At 42.3% G+C, this 23864-nt stretch overlaps 1 protein-coding gene across 5 annotated transcripts in view; it reads right to left on the bottom strand.

Moving 5' to 3' along the window:
* Positions 1–23864, bottom strand: part of LOC143365291 (PRL-1 phosphatase-like) — a 64380-nt gene that overhangs the window by 8488 nt on the left and 32028 nt on the right. For 2 of the 5 annotated variants that reach the window (XM_076805342.1, XM_076805340.1), the window contains exon 1: positions 556–859. The exons of 2 other annotated variants lie outside the window; for them this stretch is intronic. The gene's annotated coding sequence lies outside the window, so the exon portion shown is untranslated. Of the gene's footprint in view, positions 1–555; positions 860–16023; positions 16509–23864 lie in introns of those variants that run through there. One more of the 5 variants, XM_076805341.1, reaches the window with a different exon arrangement.

The following is a 23864-nucleotide window of genomic DNA, read 5'->3' as shown; positions in this document are numbered from 1 at the left end:
TGCTAAATATTTTGTAATTTTTGTAGATGATAGGTCCAGATGGTGCGAAATTGAATTTTTGAAAGAGAAGTCTAATGTGCTTGAAGCATTCAAGAACTATAAGTCACGAGTGGAACGCCAAACCGGAAAGAAAATCAAATATTTACAGAGCGATAATGGGAAAGAATTTTGTAACCGAGAATTTAACGATTTTCTAACGAAGGAGGGAATCCAACGAAGACTGACAGCAGCCTATACCCCGGAACAAAACGGTGTGGCCGAAAGATTTAATAGAACTCTCAATTCAATTGGCATTGTTCGCGAGTGCGTCAAATCATTTAATTACCCCTGCCACAAATAGCAACGTGCAGTAAATTAATTTTTTTTTCTCCAGGTAAAATACAAAATTCTGGTCGTCACATTTGTGTGTGTGTGTGTGTGTGTGGAAAGGAAAAATTCATAATGACGTAACTCGGAGACCTGCTCAGCGATCAGTATCGCGCCAGAAGCATTTACCTCGTGGAAGTATGGCAAGCAGCAGAGAGCAGCGAGCGAACGAGTTGTGCTAATCCTTACCGGCAAAAAAGAAAATGGTTTCTGCGTCGTTGTTTGGCAGTTTTTTATAATTTGTCCTAGTCGTGCGCGAGAGAGCGACGAAGCTGCGCGCGCGCGTCCACTTTTAATTTCCGCTCGATCCGAAGCGTGGGTGTTGGTTTCCTCCGCGAAAATTAGCCCGACTGACGGCCCGGTCTCTTCGTGGGACGCGGATCCGCGAAATTCGCAGCGCACATCGACTCGCAAATATAGTTTGTCGATAGTTCGCGGGGGACGAATCGCGCGGCGTCGTCGTTCCGTCAGGGCGTCGAGACGATTTACGAAATCTCTTTTTACGTAACGACAGCTCTCGAAACGATCACCCACTACCACAACCGCCACCACCACCACCACCGCCAACTATACTGATGCTACTACAATCTAGGGATCGGTGAGATGTACACGATGACGGACAAGTAAAAGTGAGAACGAGAGACCGTTCTCGGATTGACGTACCGGAATAAACAGGATAATTGGCAGCGGCATGGCAAAAGTCTGCACGCGAAAACGCTCGCGCGAGCGTGACTCCTCTCTCGTCAAGGTCAAATCGATCTCTCGACAACAATCCCCATCATGCATCGATTATTCAATTCTCCCGGGGGCCCTTCACCAACCAGGCTTGACCCCGGCCTGGGACCCTCTATACAATACTAAACGAAGTACTAAATTATTGAATGCCCCGACAACGAATCGGTTTCGACCATTCGAGAGAACCGGGACACCACACCCTTCCACGCCGAATACACAATCAACTCGTTCTCTGAGAGCGTTTAACGAAGCCACTGTACCGGCCGGACTGCTGCAAAACTGTTCGAAAGTTTCGCGGAATTTCAGTCGAGAGTTTAATGAAACCTTTGGATGGATTTTTTGACCGGTGTACGAAACCTCTGGCAAGGATAAGTTTTAGTAGGGGATCGTTTAACGAAACCTTCTGGCGGTTTCAAGGCTTTGTTTCCGCTTGAATTTAACGCGAAACCTTCGGATGGGATTTTTATGAAATGGTTGATCGAGAGTTACAAGGTCCTCGGATCACCGTTTAATGGAACCTCCGGGTGATCAAGGACAATTTTTCTAGAAATCTTTGGATGGTTGAGAATCAGATCTTTTAACTGAGCATGCGGCAAAACCTTTGGACGATCAAGGGCAACTTTTCCAGACGGAAGTTTAACGAAACCTTTGGATGAACGAGGACAATTCTTTTAGACGAGCTTTTAACGAAACTTTTCTAGACAAAAGTTTAACGATATCTTTGGATGGTTTAGCACCAGACCTTTCAGTTGAGCGATAAAACCTATGGAGGGACATTTAACGAAACCTTTCGATGATCAAAGGCAACTTTTCCAGACGGACGTTTAACGAAACCTTTGGATGAACGAGGACAATTCTTTTAGACGAGCTTTTAACGAAACTTTTCTAGACAAAAGTTTAACGATATCTTTGGATGGTTAAGCACCAGACGTTTCAGTTGAGCATGCGACAAAATCTTTGGATGGACATTTTACGAAACCTTTGGATGATCAAAGGCAACTTTTCCAGACGGAAGTTTAACGAAACCTTTGGATGAACGAGGACAATTTTTCTAGACGAGCTTTTAAAGAAACCTTTGGATAGTTGAGCACCAGACGTTTCAGTTGAGCATGCGACAAAACTTTGGATGAACATGTAACGAAACATTTGGACGATCAAGGGCTACTTTTCTAGATAAAAGTTTAACATTGAATGATTGGGGACCGCTCCTTTTTGGACCAGCATGTAACGAAACCTTTGGATGAGAATTTACAAAATGGTTGCATGAGAATACCAAGGCCTTTGGATGAGGATTTAATTAGAACCGTAAAGGTGCAATTAGCGAAACTCTGGTTGATACTTTTGAATGTAACGAGCGTTTGATGAAATTTTTACGGAAATATGTGGACATTTAAGAACGAACTAATTCACTGAAAAAATTTTACCAAACATTTGACGACTAACTGTTAAATGATCAACAAATTTTCACAACATTGTTCGGTAACGAAACATCTGTTCGTAAACGTAGCTCCTAGCGGAAGAAGAGAACGCGGATAATGAAGATTAATAAGATATGCGCGATTTTCTCGCGGATCAACTTGCAGCAAAATGAGAAAAACGCTAGACGGCGGCGGCTGCGAGTTTCACTTCTCTCGGATCGCGATACGCGACCGTAAAAAGATGAACGACCGTGCGCTCGTACTCGTTTTCACTGAGCCGTACGTATTCCGCGGTGAAGTAGGTTTCTAGGTTGATTTCAGAGAATCTTTTTTTCGTCGGCGCTCTCCTGCCGAAGGTGCTAACGGTAAAATCCCGTTGATCCTAGCTTTTCCTTCATCAACGCGCCAACGGCGCCTCTTTGTTCTTGCGGCGGAGGCAAGAATAGCACGCGATTGTCTCCCAATGATAGATTACAGAAACACTTTACGGGATTTTCTCCACCCCCGTTCCTCGTGATTAAACATTTATTCGGTTACGTCTTGCCGCGCTCCAACTCAAATAAAATGGTCGTACTTGGGTATTTAACAACAAATTGTCCTTGCCAATCTTCGCACAAATTGCCGTGCAAATTGCCATTTTTATAGAAACCACGATGCAGTCGGGAGACAAAATTAAGTGGACACGCTTGAAAAGCTAATAACTTTTTCAAAATTGAACCAAACTACTTGCAATTTTTTCAGTTTTTTTTTTGAGATGTTAGGATTAGTTTACTAGGTAATTTGCCCAAAAATTTTTTGGATCAGATGAAGTGGTTTATTTCAACGCAACAACCATCATTCATCCCTATTCAGAGGGTGTTTCTGTATCAATTTTGACAGGGATCTTTACTAAAATTTAAACTATACATATCATATTTTTAAAGCAAAAATAAGAGACTGTCTTGTTGCTGTGCACTTCGTTGAAAAAAAATAATAATAAAACAGCATCTTCATCGCGTGACCCACGATAAATTAAATATGTTGTCAATTAACAAAATGGCACTTTGATGTTCAAGCATTGATTTTTTCGAGTTTCGGTTTACAGCATGCTAGGATATGAAGAAATAGTTTTCGGGAGACTCACAACGGCGTGCGACCGAGCGATTTAACCCGGCAAGAAACGAAATTTGAATTCTTGTCCATTCTCTTTTTATCGTGCACCCGAGGCGCGTAGAACGTTTAATCTCGAAACCGCTAAGCTGATTGCGAGCGCAAGATCATGAATCAACCGCGCCGGCACGCTCGGCTCGTATTAACTGAAACTTATGCAATTTCCGAGTCGCAAAACGAAACGCATCCACACGATTGGTAATTGGTAAGGAACGCGCGAATGAAAATTACGACGAGCCGCGTGTCCGAGCGCATAATCTTGGCGTGAGCGGGGCCGATCCTGCGCGAATTGTTATAACTTTTCGGGGGCGTCGTGCATTTATCAATTGTGACGCGTTGATTTATTGTACAAGCCGTTCCAGAATCGCCAGCTCAAATTTATTAATGAGTTTCTACCTGGAAATTAGACTTGCTGTTAAATTGTCGATTTTTATGCATTTATGACACCCACAAAATTTTGAAATATGAGAAGACCTGTGTATTGATACTAGATAACTATGGCGATTTTTTAATAAAAGATTTATTCTTATTTTATTTTTATTTTATCCTATTTTTCAGCCACATTTCTTCATAAATGGAGAAATTTTTAAATGCAACAGTATTTTTAAATTCTTGAAATGTATTTTACAGTTTCATATTTCATATACTCATTTTTACCGTGAAAATATTTTTATGCATCAAGGTCTACGTATGAAACCATATTCTGTTGTTAAATATAAGGAATTCAATTATATTCATGCACGTTAAAATTTTATATTACATTTTCCAAGCATAAAAGAGCTCTTTTATTTATAGCTCAGTTTCATGGAATATATAGATACCGTAAATTGTCCACATGGAAGGTTCTTAAGATTACTAATTGGCGTTAATCGATGGTAAGTAGGAACAATTTTTTCATTTCTGTTGTACGTCCATTTGCTCACGCTGCGAAGAACTGACTTCGTTCTGGCAACGGTTCAACGAGGATTATAATAAACAACGCCAGCAATGAAAAAATAGACCTTCCGTCGTCTCCAAGACCGCGAACTTCACTTTCGACAGGAATACTCGACGAGGAAACTACGAAACGACGCCGAGTCCAAACGACTAAAAAGACTAACAAAAGGCTAAAAAAAGCTTTGTCGTAGATTTTACTGCAATTTGTGCACTCAATTACCTTCGATGAAGACACCCGTCGATGATGGATCGACGTTACATATTTGCTCGATCGATCGGACGAATGGAGTGTCGATAATAAGAAGTTCGCGAGTCCTTCCAGGAAATCCCGCACGTGGAGTAACGTTTACGACTGCACGAGACTTTGTTAAAAGTTTGCGAACTTGGCGTGTTATTAACAAAAATCGATGGTCGAAGTCGAAGACGACCGGTGTATGTTAACGGTATTTCCGTTTCACTTCTGCCACAAGAAGTCTTCATGTTGTGAAAGAAAATTGTCCCTTATTCGAACTTCTGTGAAACAAACTTCGAAACTGAAAATTTGCAGGAAGATCCACAGTCTATCGATAAGGGTGGAGACTTATGTCAATAATGAAGAGGTACCCAAGAAGTCTTGCTATTTAAAACTTTCCGCGTAAATTTTTATACCGCAGTTCCGGATCAGTGCGAAATTACTCATTTTTATTGATAATGGGGATTCAAAACAATTTTATGATTTCTCTGTAAAAATATAACGGGAAAGTTGAAACGCAAGTTAGAGCTGTGCACCTGGGTACCGGTTTATCGATACTAATTCAAGCCCTTGCATACTGTTCGAGTCGACCTGACTAAAAAACGTATAATTAAAACCGGGAATCAATTTATAAATTTTACGAAACTTGATGAATATTCTGCCAATTGTTTCAAATATAAATTCCCGCGCTCCGTTAATTTGGTTCCGATTCTGATTGCATTTATTTAGCATCGATCAATTTTATTCGGGTTATAAATATACTGTGGATTTGGTGAAATTGATTAGAAAACGTTTTCTCGTCGTTCAGAAATCCTCAGATACCCACAAATGCACACAGACCCGCAGTCTAACCACTGTATTAGTTAAAATCGTACAATTGGCTTCCAATTAATTGGAAATGAGAAACACGATCGTAATTATTACATCCTCGGATCACGAAGGCCTGTGATACTTCATTAACGTTCGATTGAGTTGCCTCGGCGAACTTTTGGCAAACTGAACGAAAGCCGGCGAATCTTGCGGAGCAGAAATTCGCATGGTCGCGTGTAGGTTGTCGTGTCGAACGGATCTAATCCCTAAACGAGATTTATACTAACGAACGGATTAAATGTGAGACTATGGATCACTGAATAGTGTCGCGTGCGGTGACCTGACCAGTGACTGAACATAATTCGAAATATACGAAAAACTAATAAATAATAATAACATGAATGTCTCATTAAAATGATCTTCTTTATTTTACAATCCATTCGGCAGTAATTTATTTAGCAGTTGTTCGACACCCACACGAAGTTAACAAGGTAACATCAGAGTTCGTATAATAGAACAATTACTTAATTGCAATGCGAGATTAAATTGACTATTGATTTGAACAATGCATAGTGTTGCTTATTGAGCGCCGTAAAGTGAGCTATTTAAATTTTAAGCATGCTGAGATGCAGAATTATAGTGAAAATGATTCTTGTAAAATTAATTTAAACTTGAAAATTCCCTAAAATTTAAGTTATGAATTATAATAGTCGAGGTCCTAGGGCTGGGCACGTTTGGCTCAATCGAGGTAAAAATCCCCCCCCCCCCCCCACCCGTAGCGCCCATTATCCCCTTCCAGTAAGGGCCATTACCATGGACAAAGGACGTGCTATGCCAGTCGCGAATAGCTACGAAGGCACATACACAGTCGCCAGATTAGGATTTGTATCCCCACTCTAACTTGCCCTTCTACCGCGCTATTCCCCTACGCTCACGTCACGGCCCGGTCACGTGACGCATTCCATCTCTGTCGCTCCTCTGTCACAATTGTAATTGACTAACCCGGTACTGGCAGAGAGAGGGTAACTCTTTCCCCTCAACTCGTGCTCCCTCCCCTCATCACGCGACTATGGTCACATGCGGTGAGGCAACGAAGACACGAGACCCCAGAGAACGCGACGAACGTGCGCACTGCATGAAAGAGACGTTGGTGGGGGATGAGTCGCGTTTGAGGGGCCCCAACCATGCTCATGCCTAGTATATTGCTATCATGAGATGATCAAGCTATTTGTATTTCGAGCTGGTTCAATGGCCCTACGATAAGCTTGTTTGCGTGATTATTAGATTACGAGTTTTATGCATTTATGACATATACCAAAAATGATGAAATACAGAATTTGTATTACAAGAATTTAAAGATACCACCACTTTCGACTTATTAAAATTATTGGACGAAGAAACACACTTTCGCCTATTTTCTGCTGTGTACAATTATCGTAGAAAATATGCATTTTGCCTAAAGATCCGTAGTCTAGTAATTCACTAGAGGAGTTCATTCATTAATCATTTGGCCCATGTCTTGTTTAATGCCAGATTTGTAGCAGAAACTGTGACCATCGAATATTGTTAGAATCGTGTCCCGAAATAGGACTCTGGAACAACAATTTGCCAATTTCAGTAGATACGCAGCCTAAATGTTTGTTTAGTGGTCATTTTGCGAAAACAATTTCACGATTCGTAAGATCGCGCCTGAAGGGAGAAGTCTCGCTCTCCCTCGTGTCAATTTGCGAATTGGCGACAGCATGATTTGGCAAGCCGAGCGAATGCAAGTCGGATTTCAATGGCGGGGACGCGAACGCCGAAAGAAAAATATCTTCGGTGTTATGTCACGAGATAGCTCGCGTCGATGGCATCGCGCGACCGACGAGGACAACGTCTAACCGACACTAAACGACGGAATTTATTGCTCGGATGTTTAAACAGTCGTTCGAGCCTCTTCGCGGCAATTCGTTCGACCTCCTCGCATCGAACTCTTCCGATGTCTTTCACGCCACCTCGAAAACATCGGATGCTCCCAGTCGAATGATTCCACTGTCTCATTACTCATACATGGAACACACGATTCTTTGTCCGAGTTTAATCCCCTCGCGTTTGGAAAAAAACCGGGATATGTTGCGGAACGAACGTTATATGTAATGTTATTTTATATTTTTTGTCAGATTTTTTTCTAAAGCGACACACATCCGTCTCTTTTCACATTGTTCACGGATACGTGATTTTTTTCAAACACGGTTTATTCGTATTCATGCGGTTTTTTGTTTCGGGAATGAGAACGCGAGTTTGTGGTATTGTATGAAAAAGCGAGGATAAATAATTTAAAAAAAAAATTTTAATAATTTTTCTCAGACCCATTAATTTTTTGTTTATGTGTGTTTATTGAGTGAAATGTTTTGGTGAATGCATTTCTAGGTTTTTAATTGCTTTTTGTTAGTTTTACAATTATAAGTCAACTTTTCAATTTTCAGCGTCAACAAGAATAAGAATTCATTTTTCACATCTTCGAATATATTTTTATTAGAGTTTCTACAATTTGAAAATTCAAAAAACAGGGTTGGTATCATTAATCAATTTATGCTGATTTTTTGCGATGATTTTATTGTTCTTAGACTACGAAAATTTATGTTAATTCGCCAAACGTAAGGAAACTGAAATTAAATGAAGTTTTCTATTGAAGATAAAAAGAATGAGAAGTAAATGAAACTGTATTGAAATCCACCATTATAAATACAATGATTTCTATTCGTCTAAAAATATTTATGCATCGCAAATGCATTTCGCAGTCCAGTTATCGGCAACAACGTCATCGGGCATTCCAAATTTGCCATGGTGCAGTAATAATCGGTGAAACGATATAATTTTCCGCTGACTGATAGTTGCAATGGAAAGCTAATTACTTATTCGAGAAAGTTACTAAATTCCGACATGTGTGAGAGTGTCCCCCTCATCGGCGAAGAGCATTGGAACAAGGAAATTCATTGTCGATCATCGAGACCGCAGACGAGACTAATAATAAGCGAGAGACAAGAGGAATCGCGGGTCAAGAGTTCATTGGGTAGTATCGGCGTCGAAAAGAATGTACAGGATAGTGCGAAAAGAAAACGCCTATGACGAAAAGGAATTTCCCCCTGTGGGCAGCTTCTTGTAAACAATATTAACCATTAATGAAAAATGTGTCCACAAAAATTCTTCAAACGCTAAAAATTACCAGTAACCAGACGCACAATTAAAAAAAACTCATATTTTCCATTTTTCTTATTTTTCCTTCAGCAACAAAGAGATAATTCATTTTAAAAAATATACGGATGGTTTTGAAATTTCGTGAAATGTAATATTGGGAGAAAATTCTTCGGATGCACCTCTTGAAATAGCTTTGTCCGAAATAATTTTACCATGAAATCAAGAACAACGGAGATGGAGGTGTTTGAACCATTAATATTCAATTTATTGTATATTTCAGCAAAGCGTATTGCAATTGATAGAAAATATGCACATTAAAAGGAGGCTCAAAATGAAAATTTAAAGGGTCTGTATAAATGATTTTGCGTTTAATTAAATTCTTCTATGGTCTCCAAAGATTTTCGCGAACGTCAGTGTTTCCAACTAATTCCACATTATTTGCAATTTCCGCGGCATAATTTTCTTTGGAACTTCGCAAAGAGGAGTTCAAATTCCGGGAGATCCATAAAAAGATAAGGAAACAGCCTCTTTCGGTTCTCTTCCGCGAGTGCTATGAACTCTGAAAGTCAAGAATTATATTCTACTCGTGTTCCGCTGATTCTTCGCTAATTAATTAATTAGCGAACTCTCCGCTCTTTTCAGCGGGATGGAAGGCAGCGCTCGTTGGAAATTAATAGCGAAGCATTGAATCATGACGCGACGTTATTTCCTCGTCAACCGGAAATGGCGCGAGGCAGAAGACAGTCTCTCACCCCGGTTTCTATATTTAATTTCGCAATTCATTACGCAATTCCGATCGCGACCATGGAAGGAACACCGAGATAGATCCCGGCGATCTTCTCTGACTTTTACCAGCCGCAGTTTTCATAGAATCATAAATCATCTCGAGGGTAAAACATTGGCCCAGCTATTGCTGATCCCAAAAAATTCCTTTAGATAAATTCGAGGAATTACTCTAAGATACGATCATTATATCGCAAGATATCCGGATTAATTTCAAGATTCAATATCAATTGCTTTATTCACCTTGCCACGAACGTGAAGATATCTACTGATGAGTCTCTATGAAACCTTTGAAACATTAATTGTTAAGATTAATTTCAAGATCCAGTATCGATCCCTTTATCGGGATTTATCGCGTAAACATCTGCTGACCGCTTCGCGAGGAAATGGAAATATTTGCCTCGTGGATATTTTCTTAATACCAGCGCTGTTAGGTCAAACTGACTGGTTCAGAAAAAATTCTTATCCACAAAGGGTTAACTTGTATTCATTCTAAGAATTACTGTTCGACCAAAAGGATACTTTTAAATATTTCTGAGAAGCATGTGATAGTTAAATGTCCACCATTAGGTAAAGTGAAAATGTTTATGTTACGGTCTCTCACAGGCTTCCAAATGCCACAAGTGCATCGGATTCATAGTTGGGGACGAGCGAAGAGGTTCATAGGCTGTAGTCATAGTGTTTATGGTGGCGGTTCGGAGGCTATATTCCTGTAGATCAATCGATCAATTCTCCGAGCTCCGGCGACTCGATCAGACACGAAGCATCGAGACGATCATTTTCCGGGAAACGGGGTGTTCGAGCGCGTCCCGCCGCCGATACACATGATCCTGACATTTGGAATGCGCTATATTTATTCGGGAAGCCCGTGTTTACAGCGCATCCCCCGTCTCGCCATCCCTCGATCTATAAATGTAACACGGGACTGCGCTCTTTGTCACGATTCACCGCAATCTCGCGATTCCCGACGTGGAACCGAACAACAAACCGCATCCCGGTTTTTGCCGTCCGAGAAACATGATTCTCGACTCCTGATTCGGTCGGGAAACCCGCGGAAATATCGTCGAAGCAATTGCAATACTACCACGAATAACCGTGGTCTCGATTGTGCACCGATTTTTCCCTCGAAATGCTTCAACATCCATCGGGAATCAATTTACGACGAAAATTAAAAGATAAAATGTAACACAGTGAAACTGAAAATTGAAAATGAAAATTTGAAGAATTTAATGATACCGACGTATTATCTTCAATTTATTACAATTATTAACACTAGAACGACCGGAACAGTCAAAATGACTGCTTCCTAATTTTTTCTTTTACAATTACTGAAATTGTAAAAATGTTTTGATCGGAAATTTTTTAATGAACCTCTGCATTGAAGCACATATTACAATAAAAGTTGTATGAAGTCTGAATAGGCACAGTCTTGTCACTGTTACAAAGCAATATACGTCAGTCGCATTTATTGCTCGGTCTTTCTAGTGTTAAAGAATGAAATATCGCTTCATCTAATTTAATTAGCAAATCGAGAGTTTGCTTGTCTGCTATAATATAATCCAAAGAGAGCTTTAGGATGATTAGTGAATTTTTTATAATTTTCTGCACCTATTTTGTAACTAGGATCTGTTGTTTTGTTTTATACTAAATAAGAATTCCAAGAGATCAGTTTCCACGTAGTTGCCAGACGAGGGGAGGTAGCACGAATTGAGGGGAAAAAGTTACCCTCTCTCTGCCAGTAGCGGGTTAGTCACGTGACTTTGTGACACATGCTTGATAGAGATGGAACGCGTCACGTGACGGGGCCGTGGCGGAAGCGTGGGGGAATAGGATCGTGGAAGGGGAAATTAGAGTGGGGGAACAAGTCTTGATCTGGCGACTATGGTGTTTAGAACAGGGACGAGCATTTTTGTCTCAATTGAGACAAGACTCTCCCCACCATAGTAAGCGCCGAGGGGCCCCTACCATGACCATCACGGGTCTAGAAAATATTTAAGTGGCTGCTATTTTCCGGGACGCCCAGACAAGACAAAACTGAAGTTAGCCAGCCAACTGTGATAGTTATAATACTACCATCTATGGTAATCCCAAGCCGTCGGAGATAGCACGCAGAAGAAGATGCACGCACTAGAACCGATTATTCAGTCGTGTCTCCCCTCAGCCACGTTAGTAGATCGCTTGTTCCAGTTCGAGCCTGAAGAAATTATGTCACTGAACCAGTTCGCAGCGGTAACGTTGTTCGATTGATTCGAAGAATTTAAAACATTTCTTGACTATAGTCTAACAACTACACGTATAGACTGCCTAACAGGCGTACGTGTGAACTTTGTCGGCACGCTCTAAAGTTCAAACAATGTACCCCCGCTGGCTGTAACTTGTTTTCAATTTGTTCTAGTGCTGCAAATATTGGCGTAGATTTACCGTCTCCTTTGATGTTCGTTATTTCGCGGAAATATTCATAAAACAGTCTGATAAAATGGTCGTGTAGTTGTGACATCATTCAGCGGTCTACAAAAAGGTTCATAAAATGGTCGCGTTTGAATGGTAGATTAAAATGCTCGTAATTTTATTCGACGGCTTATAAAAATGTTTGCAAAACAGTTGCTTCTAAAAAAGTATTTTCTAAAAATATATATTTATAGTAATATTTGTATGGTTGTGATTTCAACAGTATATGAAAATTAAAAAATAATCAACCGATGTTCTTAATGCATCGCAAATCGGCACGGACTATTTTTTACCACCAAAGTCTCTTTTATAAATACTAACACTCCAATGTACCTTCACGAATACCTCGAAACGTACGACAAAAGTTTGCTCGACTTTTTTCCTGGTAAAAATGCAGCCAAAATAGGATCACATTTTTCTGTGAAAAATTTTAGTTTGTATCCATTTTTTACAAAAGCCACCGAACATCGATGGAAAATATTCTAGAATTGGTTTCTACCGTCAAATGAAAAAACCGCAGTGCTTTTGTTCTATCTCTAGGCCTTGAACAATGTATCGGCCATCGGTGGAATGTTTTCGATAGCGTATCACGATCGATATCGATGAATATTTTGCCTAAAAAACTACTACTCTGTCTTCGTTATCTATACTGAATCAGATAATCATTAGCAATCCCAGCCGAGGCTAGCTAACGGCCACGGTGCCAAGGCGCAAAATCATTTTCCATCGCAAGAACTATCACGTGTTCGTCGCGTGACGCCTGAGTGCGACATGACTCGAAGAATAAAATGATGCTAAAAAAAAATGTCCAGTTTCCCCATCGGCAGCGTCGTGCGTTCGTGTTTGCAGACGGTTTAGCGTCTCCGCGAACCACAGCTAGCGAACGGTTAGGTCAACGCGGGATTCTTTCGATCGAATCGCGAGAGCAAGGTATAAAAAGGAGAAAAAAAAAGCACCATGTCCGTCGATTACGAACGTGTCTGTTCGGCTCGAAAATAGCCGTCGAGCTGAAATTCACGAGTTCTGGCGCGAGCCAAGGTCAACCGCTGGGAACGCGATTTCTAAGACGATTATGTTACCGACGTAACGTCCGCAGGTGTGCTCGTTCTTGCCTTTCCAAGGCAGTCAGCTTCCGTAGCGGGTGCACCAAAACGCAATACACCGCGCAAACAGTTTCTAATGCAATTGAATTTTGCGACGCAGCTAAGTCGCGACAGTTGGTAAACGACGCTTGCGTAATAATTCTTGCCGGTGAGAACGCGCCGCGACTCGCCGAGAGCGGCACGAATTATTTTGGCAGCTCCGACGGAACTCGAACCATTTTATTTTCGCTTCAGACTTTGCAAGCGCCGGAAGAGTCGCGACGGAACTTCCTGACAATTTTTATTGGTAGCCGGGTTTTGGTTCTTCGGGGTTGAAACCACCCTTAGGCTTCAATCTCAGTGAGATAGGGTCGTTAAAAGTCGATAGAACATTGCGAAGAGTTGTTTCTTATCTTACTCTTAGGTCGAAGTAAAATTCTGTTATTTTGGTATATAATAGAACTTGTAATTAATACAATTTTTATTTTCCATAAAAATCCGCAGTCTTGCTACTAATATTTAAGCAAAGAGGTTAATATGGACATACAATAAATACTAATTCCTAAAAAGAAAAATAATGGGGTTGTCTCGGAGCCTACCTTCTCAATTTACATTAAAAAATTAACGCGCTCCTTTTATCGTAGAGAAATTTTACGCTATCACCGAATGTTTTTGTCCGAAGTCTAAACAACATAACATCTGCAAAGTTAGGGAAAAGCAGTTTCTCAACTGCTGTAACAATTTTGTTACAAATAGCTGCGGCACAAGTGGTAAAATATTTTGAAAAAAATAGTCCTCCATTATTTGAAGAAAGTGTAATACTCGTGAATAGGGAAGTTCCTAGGGATGATCTAGTGAGAAGTGACGTTATAGTTCGTGTTGCTCAAGATTCGAGACGTTATGGATCACGCGTAAGTTCAATGTGCCTGGAGAGAAAGAGAGAGAGAGAGAGAGAGAGAGAGAGAGAGAGAGAGAGAGAGAGAGGCTGCGATAAAAATAGTAATAAAAATGGTTGCCGATTAGCTCTTCGAGAGACTGTACCCAATTCGTAACCGAGTCTGATAAACGGCGAACGGACACGGTTGCGGACACGTATCCTCCCACGTGCCGGCTCCACATTTAGCAATAACAGGCAGGCTGGAGAGAAAAATCGGTCGATCGATCACACACGCCTTACTACGCCGCAACGGCGGTTTTAGAACCATGACATATGGGGGAAAACGTCGGCAACAGGCCTGGAAATTATTTCTCTACAACCGATTCCGGACGACTGCCCGAACAATTAACCCGTTGCATTGAACGCAATCTTCAATCTTCCGTTTAAACTCTCGTTTAAGTGAACAATGTTCAAACTTAATTTCGTTCAAATCCTACATCAACAGTGTTGATTAAAAACAATTTTCTCGGAATTCCACACTAAATACGAACAACTTTTCGAACGATCATTATTGATTAATGGCTGAGAAAAATTAAGTTTGAACATTTCCTGGTTTGGTACTAATAGTATTCGGCCTCAAACGTCAATTGAAATGAATAATTAATTTCCTCCGAACATAAAGTTACTTCGCTACAGACTAGTTTCCAACATTTAAATAAAAAACATTTCAATGTATTCTTTACGACTCGCATGTACCCAACCTTGTACTTCCAATTCATACCAGGTTAACGAGAGAAAACAAAAAAGAAACAACACGCGACTGACAACAAGAAGTATTACGAGAAGCACAGTAGTGCATTCCATTCGTCTGTTTACTACTTTTTCCGTGTTCACAATGACAAACCCCGCGTCCCCAAACAGACAGAACCAAACAAACAACGAACAAAAAAGACCGCGGGTCTCCATTTTCAATTTAGATTCGAAACAAATGGCGCTGCAGTTCGACCGTCGAAAAACTCATTCTCATCGATGACATCGATCGATGAAATTGCACCAACCTAACCTCTACACCGCGCGACCAGGAAAAAAAAGCCGGATGACAAGTAATCCCATGCGTCCTAACAGGTTTTCGTTTAGGCTGTTTAATAATCGCTACCTGGCAGAGGTTCGCGCCGATGCAATCCGCAATGCCAAGGAATGCCGCGTGTGACCTGTTCGGTTCCTGCGCCGACAGAGGCAAGGCTTGAATGAGCCATCGAGCGTGTAATCGGCGAAAATTCGGCCACGTGACGGATCGCGGCCAGCAGCGGATGTTGTAACAAAAGTAACATACTCTTTCGAATAGTAAACAGTCTCCCGCATTTGCAATCGCGCTCGTGACATTAACGTTAATCGCCTTACTCGTCGCGGCAAGCCATGAAACGTTGGGACTGTTTTGAAACGTTGACGAAGGGAGGCGTGGTCAGGCCAAAAATAGACCTGTTTTCTTTCCTTTATCCTCTGTTATTGTCAAGAAAAGTTTGCGGTAAATAGATACGTATATTGGCGCCGCTACAGCGTCATTAATGTAGGGTAACAGATTCCACTACCGTGGGGGTACCAATTACTGTGTCCATATTAACACTAGACCTACCACCGCCGATCAAAATGACCGGTTGCAGATTATTTATTTTACAATTACTGAAATTATGAAAGTTCTTTCACCAAATTATAATGTAACGCGAACCGCGCGAAATCAGTTATTTTTAAGTCTCGGTAGGTTTAGTGTTAATTGTACTTATTTTTGAAGCATAATGAATATTAAAAAAAGAGACGCTAAATTTAAAAATAAGTATAATCGATACAGACACAATAATGTGTACCCCCACAGTAATTGGGTCCCTTAGGTTTCCGGTAGATAGCGTGCAAAGTTGCAGAAAGAGTACGAACAGCTAACTCAAAGCTACGGTAAATACGAAGTACTGCACATCCCTGAACACCGGTTACCCTTGTACAGTGGCCCAGACGTACCTTGAGGTCATTTGACGATGAATCCGGACGTCGGTTTCGCAGCGTAACGTTCCGCGTGCCTGCTAGCCGTGTGTTCGGCGCACAATGGTCTAGCAGAGGCGCGGGTAGAGGCGTGAACTCTTGTCACACGGTGGTGATGTCAATAAAACTGCGTGTGGAGAGCACCACGGCACTTGGGGAGTCACATCTTACGTGCACTTCGAAACACCGTTGCAGGATCGCGGAGAACACGGTTGCACTGGTGCGCGCGTGGCTCCGCCAGGTCACACGGACAGCCACGAGCCGGCCACAAGTGGCGAACAGAGAGTTCGGCACGGAACTTCCAGAGATGTTCGAAACGACTTTCGGTGGGATTATGACTGGCGTTGTTTTCTCGTCCGCCTGGTTGCGAACGGTGCCGGACTTGTTACGGATGTTCGATCAGGATGAACGAGCCGGGTGGCCCAGCGAACTCGCGGGCAGAGTCGGATGTCGGGTATACTTCGTGACGGTCGCATCGAATCTGGGCCAGCGGTAGCGTAGCGCGCCGATGAAAATAGCACAACGCCGAGACCGCTCTCTGCCGCCTCCCTTCCACCCAGTTCACCCCCACCACCGTGACCGTGACGTTTCGCCTTGTCGCGGACCAATCGCGCGCCGCTCCGGCACGCCGTGACGTCATTCGCGCGACCGACAGCGACGGCCGCGACCGTCGCTCGAGCGTGAACAAGTCGACAAGTCACACCGGAGCGATTGTTGCGTTTGACCTACGTTTCCGGGGACTTCTGCCCGATCGATACCCACGTCTCGACGACCTCGAAAACACGATTTCGAGAATGAATTTTGCACTCTGTGCGGATCCTTCGGTATTTATACCGTGATTATGCCAGCCCGATACGACGTGTTACGTGTTTGTAGATTACCGAAGTTGAACATACAGTTTATCTACGGACATTTAAATTTTCGAAAATCTGCATGGTCATCGTATAACTTAACGTAACAAGGCAAGAATTCTGCTGTTGGAATATACGAATTACTTGTTTGTGAACGGTTTCGTTTGTTGAGAATAATAAAGACATATTTTACCATGACAGAGTATATACCTAACGTGTATACAGGCTAACTTTTCCCTTTGCGAAAATGTTCTCCGCGGCTTTGTTGAGGAGTTACGTGTTAACGAAAAACACGGACTAATCGGAGCACAGGCCGAGTCGGAATGCTTCCGCGGTAGCCGCGCTCTGATTGGTGCGTGTTTTTCGTTAATGACACCTTGACGAAGCCACGGAGAACATTTTCGCACAGGAAAAAGTTACTCCAGATGACCTCGGGAATCACTCCTTTCGAGAGGGTACGGTTTCGAGACCTGTGCACACTTCACTATATAACAATAGTAAGATCACTCGGCGGGACGCATAACAAGCAAAAAGATTAATTTGTTTGGAATTTTGGTTTGGACCAGTTTTATAACTGCTGGCATCTTCCTTTTTGCGAGATTGGCTTGAAATCTTGCGGAGCGAACAATTGCCGCGAAAAGACGCGCGAGACGATGATCTCGATGATCGACGAGTACCGGGTCTCGACCGACGTAAAGTGACAGATAAGAGGAATACTGGAGAACGAACAAGGCCGAGCATTGACCTTCCCCAAGATAAAGACGCGAATAATAAGCACTCGTACCAGCTCGTTTTTTATCTGCGACATGCCAAGCATATTAATAGGCGTTGGCATTTTTATCTGCCAGGGAGTTAATGGAAAATTATGCGTATCTGACAGATCCCCCTGCGTGTTCTGAAATATCGGAAACATTCCGGGAAATTCATTCAATTTTTTCTCTTTACTGTGTCCCGAATAAAATATTCCGGGACGACGAGGAAAATTTCGAAACAGATCAAAAAATAGATTCTATCGCTGACAGGTAATTCTAGGAGAAAGTGATAGTGGAATCGAAGGCGTATCTTTATATCCCTAGATCAATTAAAGTGCTTGTCTCTGATGATCGAGCAGTCAACAGGAAAGGTTCGAGGAAATGTAAACTCGAGATACAGCGATCAATGAGGAAATACTTTAATTCAAGATCAACGACAACAAGGAACAGGGAAAAGAGACACCAGAAATGAAGACGTATCTTTACGTCCCGGGATCAACTAAATTGCTGGTCTTCGATGCCTAATCCGTAAATGTGGCAGACAACAGGAAACTCCAGAGGAAGTAGAAACTCTACATGGAGCTATCGATGACGAAATACATAATTTTGGATCACCACCGACAAGCAATAGGGAAAAGAGTCAGCAGAAACGAAGAAGTGCTTTTATCTCCTCCAGATTAATCGAAGTCCTTTTCTTTGATGTCTCAGCCGTGAAACGCAACAGTCGATGGAAGATTCCAGGGGAAATACGTCCAGAAATAGAGCAACCGCAGGACATGTTATCTTTATTTATCAAATTCATCTTCCTAGATGCCTCTCGGCGGAGAAATACGACGGGCGACAGGGAATTCTGGGGAAAATAAATACTGGAAATCAACCAACCACTGGCGTGACAGATTACTTAATTTGCCTAGACGCGGTGGCTGACACCGAAATATACGATTTTCGCGCGTTCGATATAGGTTATCAGCAATGCTTTCCAATTCATAAATAATGTCACATACGTTAATTCCGATACAAGCTAACGGGGGACAAGTCTGCGGATCGTAAATGTTGCACCGTGCGGCAAAACGGTACCGTCTTGACAGATCGTCGCGACGTGCGTCAACAATTTGCAACATCAACTTCTAATTACCTCCGCTTCCAATGAACTTCTTCGTGCTTCTCTCATTTCATGTTAATATTTTATATTGGCGCTACGTCGCCACACGCGGTGTTGTAAAATCAACCTTTCTGGGTTGCCATGCTCGTTAATTCGATCGCAGAGGGCTAATTCCATCGAATGATCGATCCATCGAAAGTTGGCGAACATCTTTTTTTTTCGGTACGCTGCGATCGGGAGCGTTTCAGGAAATAACGAGTAGGAAAAACGATGCATAATTCATGGGATGCAAGGAGATCGCCGTGCGACAACGAGGGCGTTCAGTATTCAAGAAAGTCTTCCTGGCCGATCTAAAAATAATTCTCACAGACGAAGAACTGTCTCCGCTTATTGTCTCCCGTTACTTTTACGAGTCGTCAACTCGGAAAATTTCTCAACGTCCACGCAACTTGCGTGGGAGGGAGAAAGAGAGCGTCGGGTGCAGATGCTTCGAAATCATCGATCATCGCACGGACGAGAGAAGGGAGGACAAATTCGCGATGCTCGAAACCAGAGGTGCCCAACGTGCCTATCAGCGGGCAAGGGCGCCCGCCGATGCCCTTGGGCACAGCTACGGGCATGTGACTTAGCGGAGTGGGGGTAGACAATGCGAGTGACAAATACATGCAGCATTGCCCGCGAGGGCGTTCGGGCCCGTCCCGTGTATGCCCAGGGCAAGAACATCGCTGCCCGTGCGGGCAGACGCTGAACAACTCTGTTCCAAACGTATTTCCGAGCTAAATTTAATACCTCTGTCATTCGGCTAACAAAGAGGTCTTATCTGACTTCTGTTGAATAACGACAACGTATCGCGTAATCGTCGCCGTAACCTTACTCGATGGAAACAATTTTACGACTGAGTCACGAAGACAAATCGCGAATTGATAAAAGGAAATAAAATTCGTTGACGTAAGCAGGTGCCGTACAGTTGATGTTTCAGCGAGCGATCCTCCCGTGGATAAACCGTTTAGTTAAAAACACGTACTTTTTAAAAGCATTATTAATAAACAGAGGATTTTACGCGTTCACGGGTTGACGCAACTGCGTCAAACACGGCGGAACTAAAACTTTTAACAAGGATTAACAAAGTTCCCGTTCTGTTTCCGGCTGGGCGCACTCCTCGATTTACTCCGATTTTTCATCGGCTCGGTGCTTTATGAAATCATCTGAACGAAAATGAACATGTAACTCCAATTAAACAGAATTTCATTCAATGGCATCGACACTGTTCGATCTACAGTTTTTTTTTTTTAATTCTTTTTGAACAGTTCATTGTGCAACGGTACAACACAGGTTCGTTAGCACGAGGCTGCTGATTTTATGCATTTACGCGACTGCGAATAATTTTTAAACACGTTATTAATTTTTATTAAGCACGACACTTTTTCCTCCATCTCGTTCCTACCCCTAGTTCTTCACACGATTAAAAGAATTTACAAACGACGATGTACTACGTCCAATAAACAAGGAAGGAAATTTTTATATCGCTCTTATCAGTTCCATTTGATGCAGAATCATTTGTTATAGCGGGCCTCTATACAGGCAAGAGTTAATCAAACTTATTACTTCTGTCGAAATGGGACATTGAAAATCAACTAAAAATTATAATGGACGCATATGTTCAAAGTTCGATCTAGTCGACGCTGTAACATTTTATCGACGAGAATGACGATGTCTCGATGGAATCAAGGATCTCTTGGATTTCAGTGGTGGCGTTCGAACAATGCAGATGCAGTTTAAACGTGGAGCCAGCTGGTATGCAAGAACGAAGCGTTATAAAAGCGTAGAAGCCCCGCGGAATGCGATCAACCGGTGCACAATCGACTGGCACCGATATATGTACCCGGGCCTCTTATCGTTTCGGGACCGTTTATGTCGCATTTTCCACCGTGTGCATCGTAATTCCATTCCGGCTCGGCATCAACCTCCCGCGATGCAATTGCATACAGACGTGAATCCGGTTCTGCGGCCTGGTATACCGCGGGGTATGGATTAACGTTGCTTATAGTTTCTTTTACGAGTGGCAACACGCCGAGGAAATGATTGCAAAAAGGCACAGCCGCTCGTTTATGCGCATACTTCGACGTGACTCCTTCATGCTTCGTCTCTACCTTCGCAAATTCTTAATTCTAACTGAAAATTTATGGTTCCTGGCATTCTGACGTAGATTTTTTGCGACACGGGAATGCGTCATAGTCTTCTGGGAATAAACTTGCCATCGTATGGTCAATTTAAAATTCGAGACTTTCGTAGAATTCTATAAAAGGTGAACTAGCGAATGTGATAGTCTCCCGCGAATAAATATTTCGGCGCACAGTTAAGCTAAAATTTGAGATTCTCGCAGTGTTTTATGAAAGATAAATTAGTGAATATCGCATTATTTAGTCGCATAATATAAATTTTTAAGTACCCTCAAGTTAAAAATCAGACGTTCGTCGATCGAATCCTGCGATTGTAACGAAATCATTTATGGACAATTAATCTCTATCGATCCCCTCTCACTCTGTTAAATATAACGCTGCAGCGATATCGATTAACAGCTCCTGACGTATGTTAAAATAGATCCAACTATATTTAGATTTTATTCAAATGAGCGGTAAATTGTTTGAAATTTTCGTCGCAATGTGAAAATGCGTACTAATCAAAACGATTCAATCGTTCGATCAATGAACTTTTCCAAGCAAAACGCGTTATATTAAATCAACGCTCAGTTTTTGAATACGTCAACACGCGCCGTTAAAACAGCCAATAATTAATCGGATATTGGTATTGTTCGACGAAAAACGAACTGTATAAACGCTGCCCGATAAATTTCGCAAAATTCATCGCCCCGGTAAAACCGACCAACGAGCTATGAAACGCGAGCATGATCGCCTGGAAAGCCGAGCAAAATTATTACGGGCGAATGGCAAGAGTTATTCGCAACGATGGACAGAATGTAATGATAAAGCAATCAGTGGGCCCTCGTTCGCTATCGGCGATCAAAGACGTTGCTCGTTTCCTGCTCGTTGCCTTTCACGCATTTAGTATGACGCCAGCTAAGCGAGATAAGCCTAAATTCTGATAACGAAACCGCCTGCAGATAGATCGAGAGCCATTCGATAAAACGATACGACCTCGGTATAATCGTTGCACGAATAGTTCCATTCAAAACAGATGATTTTTTCGCTGTAGAACGATTTTCAATTCTCTCAGCAAGTGTCCGAGTTTTATTATGCGAATCAGGGATGTTGGGAAGATCGGCAGAGGTTGCTCCAGATACCGGAGATCATGGTTGCGCAGCCAACAGTCTGCTAGAAATTCCCGAACATCCTCCGGAGACTTTCACCTTCGGCAACTTTTTAACCTTCCTTCCGCGCTGCATCAAAGCACATCGATTGGACTACTTTCGTCGCGCACTTGGCGCTGAGCACATCGAGACCTCGAGGACTTGAAGACAACTGATTTTCTTTTATGCTCTTCGAGCCGCAATAGAATTCTGCGGAATGGACGGAAATGGCACGGTCTTCTATTATTTTTGCGCTCGATCTCCCAACCAGTATATTCAGAATACATCCTAATTCATCGATCCTTGCTGGATAAACTGTCCCTCGGAACAGCAATACAATTTATTTTCATAATGTCGGGTTAAAAGGACGTCTTCCCTTGTTTCAAAATTGTGCTGGAAGATAACAAGGACAAAGAAATAAATTTGTTCACAAAGACTTTCATATTGCTTTTTATTTGAAATATTCTGTGTTCACGTCCGTCACGTGTTCTCTCATTTCCCTGTCTATCGGGCAAAAGGCGTGGTCACGCGCAAGGGAGGAGCCAAGCGCGCTGTAGTGGGGATATGCTCCGCCCGCTGACCTTGAACAACCGACCAAGACTACGGATTTCGTGCATTCATAACTAAAACGAGTAGACTGAACCGCGAACAATAAAAATGTCGACTGTAAAAGAATACAGTCGCATCACTTTCAAACTCTTAATACAATTACAGGAAATTAATGAATTGTCCGGTGACCGGTGTAGAAAATTGTTGTTTCGCAATAAAAATCCGCAGTCTGTCATTCCGAAGGTTCAGTATCGGTTCTGGAAAACAAGTTCCGCGGACAGCTGACGGAACAGCGAAACGTGCAATCGGAAAATATTAATTGCAACGAACTGGTTCCGTAGTATGAATCGATACGCGTGTCCCTCGCGTAAGCACGCACTTGAAACGCTCCCCGGTGTACGTTATGATCGCCGGCGTTTCGTAACAGTGACCAATAATGTCGGCCAAGGTAGTCACTCTCCGGGGAACGTTCATTTAGAGATCGATTTTACCACCGGTGCTAAGCAACTTCGGATTACCATAAATGAGAAATGCACGCAAGAGAGAGAGAGACAGAGTCAAATAAGGGAGGGGGGCGACGACGACGATTGTTCCACTCGAACTGTTATGCCTAATCCGATAGAATCGGGGAAAAGTATTTTTCCCTAACTGGACACGTGCGAGAACACACCCGCGAGGAACTGGGCTCTGGTGGCCTTGAGATTTCAACAAGTGCATCAGGGCGTGAGCGGATCGCTGTATGGTTTCCTTCAATGCCGCACAACACTGTGAACGCCAGATTAGGTTCGCGCTATAGCAACTGCATTGATTTGTTACACACAATATAGGGAAAATATTCATTCCAACCATTCACGAATTTCACCCTCGCCAACAAACAACGTCTTCGCTCATAAATCCTGTAGGTCCGATCCATACTTAACCCTTAGTACTCGAATGGCACTGTAAGGTGCCATTAAAAATTGCTGTACTCTATGAGTAAATTGCACCATTTTCATATGTATAGTATGAAAAAATATACAGGGTCATCCGTTTTTAAACGGCCAAACGTCAACCAGCTATAGAGGACCCCAAATGGAACACAACTTTCACCCCTAAAACTTTTTTTGATTCGAAGTTATTTCATTCAGTCTCCACGGCGTGCCCCATGTAAAAAAAACCAAGATCCAAAGGTCATACAGAAAAGTTGACTTAATAAAAAAGATGCCCCTGTTTATTTTAATCCAAACAAAGGAAAAATCATCAAGATACATAATTGCAGT

The sequence above is a fragment of the Halictus rubicundus genome, chromosome 2 (genome assembly GCF_050948215.1).
Source record: "Halictus rubicundus isolate RS-2024b chromosome 2, iyHalRubi1_principal, whole genome shotgun sequence".
Classification (NCBI taxonomy): domain Eukaryota; kingdom Metazoa; phylum Arthropoda; class Insecta; order Hymenoptera; family Halictidae; genus Halictus; species Halictus rubicundus.
The sequence above is the reverse complement of the archived record's forward strand: the minus strand, read 5'-3'. Positions and strand labels throughout refer to the sequence as shown.